General features: G+C 39.7%; 1 pseudogene; it reads left to right on the plus strand.

The window, feature by feature from the left end:
- Positions 1-1608: 1608 nt before the first annotated feature.
- On the plus strand, positions 1609-2221 carry LOC112323123 (TATA box-binding protein-associated factor RNA polymerase I subunit D pseudogene; annotated as a pseudogene).
- Positions 2222-8244: the final 6023 nt, after the last annotated feature.

Raw genomic sequence — 8244 nt, forward strand, 5'->3', positions numbered from 1 at the left:
CCTTCTTTCTCTCTACTCCTTGTATTCTCTATTCTTCTTACTTTTCCTTTTAAAGAATAGGCATCATATACCTACTGGACATTTGATAATGAAGGACAGTGATTGCTGAGAGACAAAAAAAATAAACAAAACCACAAAAAAATGAGGTGAGACCTGACCAGTGTGGCTCAGTTTAAGCACTCTTCCATACACTAAAATGTTGGGGGTTTGACTCTGGGTCAGGGCCACATACCTAGGTTGCAGGTTGGATCCCTGGTCGGGGAGTGTATGGGAGGCAACTAATCAATGTTTCTCTCCCATATTAATGTTTTTTTCTCTTGCGCCCTTCCCCTCTCTAAAATCAATTTAAAATGTTATTAAAAAATGAGATGAGCCTGGTGATTGACCCAGATTACTACAGTGAGAGAATATTGAGGCCGCAGGGCAGGGGAAGAGTACCCAGGTGGAGCTCTATGGACTCCTGAGTTGAGGAGACAGAGATGAAAGTCTGGGGAGACCAAAGTAGCAGGAGTTCACAGAAGAGAGTATTGGAGAGGGTAAAATTGCACAAGGAAAGGATCTGAAAATCTGCAGAGGATGCCCCTGAACCATTCAGGTAAATAATGATCAATGTATGCATGCAAGGAAACTACATAATTATGGGAAAAAGAACTATCCAAAAGATAAGAGGTCACAGTGCCCAGTGCCTACACAGGGCTGGAAATAGTACTTGTTCCCACCAGCCAGGTTGGATAATCCCACTATTCTCCAGGCATGTATTAAAGGAAATTAATTACATTAAGTTGTAATTGGATGCAAATATTAAAATTAATAGAAAAGCATATTAAAATGGTCATTATAATTGTGTCCATAACTCCAAAAGTTAAGTAGAGACATGGAAGAGTTAAAAAAAAATACCCAAATCAAAATGTCAATGTTCAAAAGGAAAATACACTGGATAGGATTAATGGCAAATTAGTTGGTTTAGAGAAAAGATTAGTAAACTAGAAGAGATAGCAGTAGAAACTAAAAGGAAACAGAAAAATAAAAAAATTGAAAAGATGAACAGAGCATCGGTAAGTTGAAGGACAAATTTAAGTGGCCTGATGTACATGTAATTGGAATTTCTTAAGAAATACTTGAAGAAACAATGCTAAAAATCCCCCAAATTTGTTTAATACAATTAACCCATATATCCATAAAATCTAATGAAACCCAAGTACAAGAAACGTGAAATATGGTTTTCTCTCCCTGGAGACCAAAATGGCACTCCCTGCCCCCTACTCTCCACCCTCATGCCAGGTGTCCCATACTCCCACCTCTGACTTTCTTTTGGGAGCCAAGTTGTTATCACAAGATTTTGACCACTATTCGCTGGGTTGAGCGGCTGGCCCAATCTTTCCTTTTGAGCAGTTGCAGAGGAAGGCAGTTGTTGCCCATTGGAGGGCTGACATTGGGAGGTTGCTGGATGCAGACCTCCGGGCTGTGGGCAGCGAGTATGCAGCTGAGGCCCATACTAAGCTGGAACTTGTTGCAAGCTGTCAGCTAACCTGAATGGAAATTTGGTGAAAACAAAGAACAAGTTATGAATAACCATTTTTAGAAGGACTTGGAGAATACATATCAGAAATGAATTCTCTGGACTACATAACAGTATCTGATTCAACTATGGAAATTGAAAATCAAGGTAAGAACTCTGCCTCAGGTAACTGCTTATTTAAAACTCAGTGTGTTCCTTACTCGGGTAAATGGAGGCAAAGAAATCCTATTAGAAAATTTGTTCACCTGAAAGTGTTCAAGCAAGAGATTCATCCAGTGACTCGTTTTTAGAACCAAGACCATTGACTTTAGAAGCTATTTTGAAAGATTTTTTTAAAAAAGAAAGAAAGACACTTAAAAAGAGGTAATACAAGCCTATAGGAAGACCAAGGGGAAGACCAAAAGGAAGGAAAAACACTAGGTCACAAATAAAAAGACAATTTAAAGTAAAAGACTTCGGCTCCCACTTTTAAAGTTTGAGAACAAAATAAAACCATTACTTTGGAGAAAAATTTTAACCTTTGAGCAAGCAGTGGCAGGAGGATTTTTCATCTACCTTAAAAAACTGAAGTATGACTACTACCTCAAGGAGCCCTTTAAACAGATGAATGTCAGTGAAGATTTAGAAAAAGACCTTGATAGTCGTGGATACAAATACTTGGATGATGAAGGATCTATTTCTCCTATTGAAGAGTCAGCATAAGTTTAATCATGTCAAATAATATTGGTCATAGGTCTTATCAAATTAAATGTCTTAAACTTTTAATATTCAAAAAACAAACATGAAACAAATGACACCAGAGAACTTCATAATCAAATGGCTCAAAACCAATGATAAAGAGAAACCAGAGAAAGAAGTCATAGTCAGACAGATAAAATAAGGATGACAGAGATTTTCTCATAGAAAAGAATGCAAGTGAGAAGATGGTGGACAACATATTTGAAATATTGAAAGAAAAAATCTTTTACTCTATAAATCTATACATGGTAAAAATATCTTTCAAAAACAAAGCTGAAATAAAGACTTCTTTTTAGAGATACAAAAGCCGACAGAATTCATCACCAGGAGGCCATACTACAAGAATGTTAAAAGAAGTCCTGTAAGCAGAAGGAAAATGATACCCAGTTAATATGAATTTACCTAAAGCAATGAAAGATATCAGAAAATATAGCTGGAGGCTGATTATTTGGAGCATGTCCAGACTGGAGGCAGCAGGTCCACGCAAATTCAAGATTACTATACTGTAGACAAACAGATGAAATGCAAAAATACTTGTGGACAGGATTTGACCCTCTAACAGGATATTTGAAGAACCTTTTCTAGGGACTCTGACCAGCACTAAAACACAAAGAAATTAACATTAGTGGATTCACAAACAAAATAGTCCAACATAGGAGATTGAGATTTGACACCCTCAACCTTATGCTGAGAGGTTCTAATCAGCTTTTCAGTTTCTACTCTTAGATATAAATAAGAAATGACCAGAATGCTGAGAAAAGGTTTCTAACATGAAAGACACAGACCAAAACCACAAATGGAAAAAAAAGAATAATCAACAAAACTTGGATATATAGGAACTATGGAGGGAGTTAAAAACTTCCAAAATGTAATTAATATCATCAGAAAAACTATTGGAAGCACCGTAGGCATGAAACAAGACCAGATTGCACCTTGGATGGTGTGGCTCAGTTGATGGAGTGCCGGCCTGTGAACTGAAAAGTCACCGGTTCGATTCCCAGTCAGGGCACATGCCTGGGTTGTGGGCCAGGTCCTCAGTTGAGGGCATGTGAGAGGCAACTGATTGATGTATCTCTCACATGTTTCTCTCCTTCTTCTTATTCCCTTCCCCTCGCTCTAAAAGTAAATAAATAAAATCTTTCTTTTTTAAAAAAGACCAGATTGCTATTAAAAACAGAACTGAGAACAATAGCAAATTTCTTAGAAACAAAAGATAAGATAGTATAGTGAAAAACTAGATAAAAGGATTGGGAGATAATTTGAGAAAACCTCTAAGAAAATAGAGCAAAAAATCAAGTACATAAAAGTAGAAGATAAAATATTGGGAAATTGGAGGCCCTGTCCAGGAGATTCCATATCCATGCAACAGATATTACTCAAAGAGAGAACAGAGAAATAGGATGACATGAACTCATGAACTGAAAGATGAGATTATAAAATGAAAGGGCATACTAAGTGTTAATGCAAATAAATAAATAAATAAATAAGATGCATACCAGGGAACATCAGTAAGAAATTTTAGAAATTCTAGAGGCAAAGGATTGAGAATCAGCATGGCTTTGAACTTTTCATAGCAACACTGGAAGCTAAAAGATCAATGAGATGATGACTTTAAATTCTGAAGGAAAAATATTTCCCATCTAGATTCTATACCAACCAAGTTCTCAATCAACTGTGAGGGCAGAATAAACACATTTTCAGATATGCTGAGTCTCAAGAATTTTACTTCTTATGCAACCTTCTTGGACAACTATAGGAGAATGTGTTCTACCAAAACAAGAGAGTAAATCAAGTAAGGGGAACAAAAGGAGCTACAGGAGCAGGAGATCTAACAGAAGAAAAAAAAAAGAAGAGTCTCCTCAGGGAAGTGACAAAAAGGGATCCTAGGAAGACAGCTGTACACAAGTCCTGGAGAACAGCACCTCCTTATTGGAGCAGGGCAGAGACTCTAGAAGAGGGTTTCTCAGGAAGATGAAATTTGTAAACCATTTAGGCAACTGAACATCTTGAGAAGAGATTTAACAAAGGTGGAGAGTTGGGGGTTGAATGAATAATAAGAACAAAAAATATTCTAGGCAAATGAGAGTATCCGGGAGAACCAAGATGGCGGCGTAGGTAGACACACTGCGCCTCCTCGCACAACCAGAACTGACAGAAAATCGAACGGCAAGGGGGTCCGACACCAAGGAAATACAAAATAAACATTCATCCCTACCGGTAGGAGGGGAGGAGATGGGCACGGGGGTGGAGAGGACTCACGTTGCCGTGACGGGACTGAGACTGGCGGAGTGTGGGACGAACGGGGCAGGCAGTCTGAGCACTAGCAGACCCTGCAACCCTACATTTGCGCAGATAAACCGAGAGGGCTGGACTCAGAGTGGCGGAGAGCAGGGCAGGTAGAGCAGTGGGTAGCACCCTGCGGCCCCACATTCACACACAGATAAACCCGATGAACGGCGGGGAGCTAAGCAGACTGCGCTACCCAGGGCTCCAGCGTGGGGAAATAAAGCCTCAAACCTCTGATTGAAAGCGCCCGTGGGGGTTGGGGCAGCAGCAGGAGAGACTCCCAGCCCCATGGGAGAGGTCGTTGGAGAGACCCACAGGGGCCTAGAGTGTGCAGAAGCCCACCCACTCCGGAACCAGCACCAGAGGGGCCCAGTTTGATTGTGGGTAGCGGAGTGAAAGACTGAAATCCGGAGGAGAGTGAGGCGGGCGCCATTGCTCCCTCTCGGCCCCTCCCCCATGTACAGCATCACAGCACAGCGACCAGCGTTACCCCGCCCTGGTGAACACCTAAGGCTCCGCCCCTTAAAGTAACAGACGCACCAAGACAAAAAAAAAAAAAAGGCCCAAATGACAGAACACTTCAAAGCTCCAGAAAAAATACAACTAAGCGACGAAGAGATAGCCAACCTATCGGATGCACAGTTCAAAGCACTGGTTATCAAGATGCTCACAGAATTGGTTGAATCTGTTCGAAAAGTAGATGAAAAAATGAAGCCTATGCTAAGAGAAACAAAGGAAAATGTACAGGGAACCAATAGTGATGCAAAGGAAACTGGGACTCAAATCAATGGTGTGGACCAGAAGGAAGAAAGAAACATCCAACTAGAAAAGAATGAAGAAACAACAACTCGGAAAAATGAAGAGAGGCTTAGGAACCTCCAGGACATCTCGAAACGTTCCAACATCCGAATTATAGGGGTGCCAGAAGGAGAAGAGGAAGAACAAAAAAATGAAAACTTATTTGAACAAATAATGAAGGAGAACTTCCCCAGTCTGGCAAAGGAAATAGACTTCCGGGAAGTCCAGGAAGCTCAGAGAGTCCCAAAGAAGCTGGACCCAAGGAGGAACACACCAAGGCACATCATAATTACATTACCCAAGATTAAACACAAGGACCTACATCCAAGATTACTGTATCCAGCAAAGCTCTCATTTAGAATGGAAGGGCAGATAAAGTGCTTCTCAGATAAGGTCAAGTTAAAGAAGTTCATCATCACCAAGCCCTTATTATATGAAATGTTAAAGGGAGTTACCTAAGAAAAAGAAGATAAAAAATAGGAACAGTAAAAATGATACCAAACTCACAGTTAATAACGACCACACTTAAAACAAAAACAAGAGCAAACTAGGCAAACAACTAGAACAGGAACAGAACCATAGAGATGGAGATCACATGGAGGGTTGTCAATAGGGGAGTGGGAGGGGGAGAGGGGGGGAAAGGTACAGAGAATAAGTAGCATAGATGATAGGTGGAAAATAGACAGGGGGAGGGTAAAAATAGTGTAGGAAATGTAGAAGCCAAAGAACTTATAAGTATGACCCATGGACATGAACTATAGGGGGGAATGTGGGAGGGAGGGGGTGGGCAGGATGGAGTGGACTGGGGGGGGGAAATGGGACAACTGTAATAGCATAATCAATAAATATATTTAAAAAATTAAAAAAATATTCTAGGCAAATGAAAAAAAAATTACTAACACCAGGAAAACTAAAAGTTGTGCAGAAATAAAAGGGAATTATAATTTACTACACAGCTTAACTCTAAGTAGAGCTTCCATGTGATAGTAATGTTCATTAAGCTTCTTAGATGAATAGGTTAATGTTTCCCATCAAATTTAGAATTTTTTTCACCATCACTTCTTCAAAAACCTTTCCCCCCTTCTCTCTTTCTGTAACTCTGCAAATATTGTTATGTTTAATGCTGTCCCACAGGTCTTTGAGGCTCTGTTCATTTTCCTTTATTTTTTTATGTTTTTCAGATTGGATAATTTCTACTGATTTATCTTCAAGTTCACTGATTCTTTCTTCTGTCATTTCAGATTTTATGTTGAAGCTTTCATTTTCCAGTTACAGTTATTTCTCTTTTCAACCTCAGATTTTCCACTTATTTCTTTTTTGCTAAATTCTAGCTCTAAGTTGGTGTTCTTTTTTTTGATAAATCATTGCCACCATACTTTCCTTTAATTCTTTAAACATGATTTCCTTTAGTTATTTGACCATATTTATAATAACTGCTTTGAAGTCTGCTTGTGCATTTAACATCTGAAACTCCTCGGAGACAGTTTCTATTGACAGATTTCTTACTGTCTAAAAAAGTCTTAATATTTTGTTGAAACCTAGGTATTTCAGATTATATATTATAGCAATTCTAGATTCAGATTCCACTCCAAGCCTCCTTCAGAAGTTGTCATTACTGCTGTCAACTGAAAAACAATATTGACTAAGTGTTTTGTCACCATAAAAGATTTATTTGGGAAAAAGAAGGGGTTGCAACCCATTGCATGAAGACATGGGAAGCTACATGCATACTTTGGCTTGTGTGCCAAGGCGAAGGAGTATTTAAATAAGGGAAAAGGAAGTTAAGGGGAAGGGAAGTTAGAACCATAGAGCTTTACTATAAACAGAGTTCTTCCTGTAAGGTTCTTACTTGTAGGGTTCTTGCAATTATATAACAACTTCCATAAGGTATATGAGAACTTCCACAAGCCCTAGCTCCTCCCACAGACCCTCCTGACTGATTATGTTTTCTTAAAGTTCTAATGAGCCTTTATTACTGTGTTTTTGTTTGTTGTTTTAGTGACTCACCTAGACTAATTTCAAGGAGTCTTTTTCCCATGTAGTGTGCAGCTGCTGATGTCTCTTGTCAGTTTTACTATATTCTTGTTTTTATTTTTAATCCTGGCTTCCTAGGATCATTTCTGTGTCACTGTTACATAGTAGTCCACTGATGATTAATCAGAGATTGTGCTCAAATATCTTAAAGTGGCAAGAATTCCATTCTTTGCTGATAGAGCTGTACAGGGGTTGGAGGGGAACACCCTCAAAATTCAGGTCATTTACAAGTCTCCTCTGAATTTTACTTTGCACCAGTTCCCTGTGTGTCTCCTCTGTGTGTGTGCAAGGCCTGTTGTCCAGCCAGGATGTGTGGCTAGCTAGGGCTCTCTGTGGCCTCTCTTTGTGAATGCGTGCAGCAGCTTTTCCAGACTGCCAAATATCTGAGAGATTACTGAGGCAATTGTAGCTTCCATGGGTCTGGCTAGTCTGACAGACTGTTTTTTGCCCCAACCTCAGGCTAGCTGCGAGTTGCCTTTTCCCATCACTGGTATTTCTGACTATGCCCAGGACATCAGGGTTTCAGTTCCCTATGCTGGTGAAGCTGCTGGTTCATATGGCCTGCCCTGTCCTGATAGAATTACCAAGTGGGAGCTGGGGTAGAAGGGGAGGAGGAGTAGGTAGCAGATGGGATCAACTCAGGCTAAAATACCAGAGTCCCACTGTTTTTATTCAAGTTTCTTTCTTGAATAATAACTATTTCTCAAATTTTCATGCCTTGGACTGATTTCCAACACCCTGAGATGGTTCTTTCTGACCATTTTTGCTAGTTATGTCATTGTGTTTGAGAAGAGGATTTCCAAACTCCTCTCTCTCCTTTTCTGCCTTGTCATAACAAGTAAACAAATTTTGTAGCTGAAGTGTTTAAA

The sequence above is a fragment of the Desmodus rotundus genome, chromosome 3, assembly GCF_022682495.2.
Source record: "Desmodus rotundus isolate HL8 chromosome 3, HLdesRot8A.1, whole genome shotgun sequence".
NCBI lineage: Eukaryota > Metazoa > Chordata > Mammalia > Chiroptera > Phyllostomidae > Desmodus > Desmodus rotundus.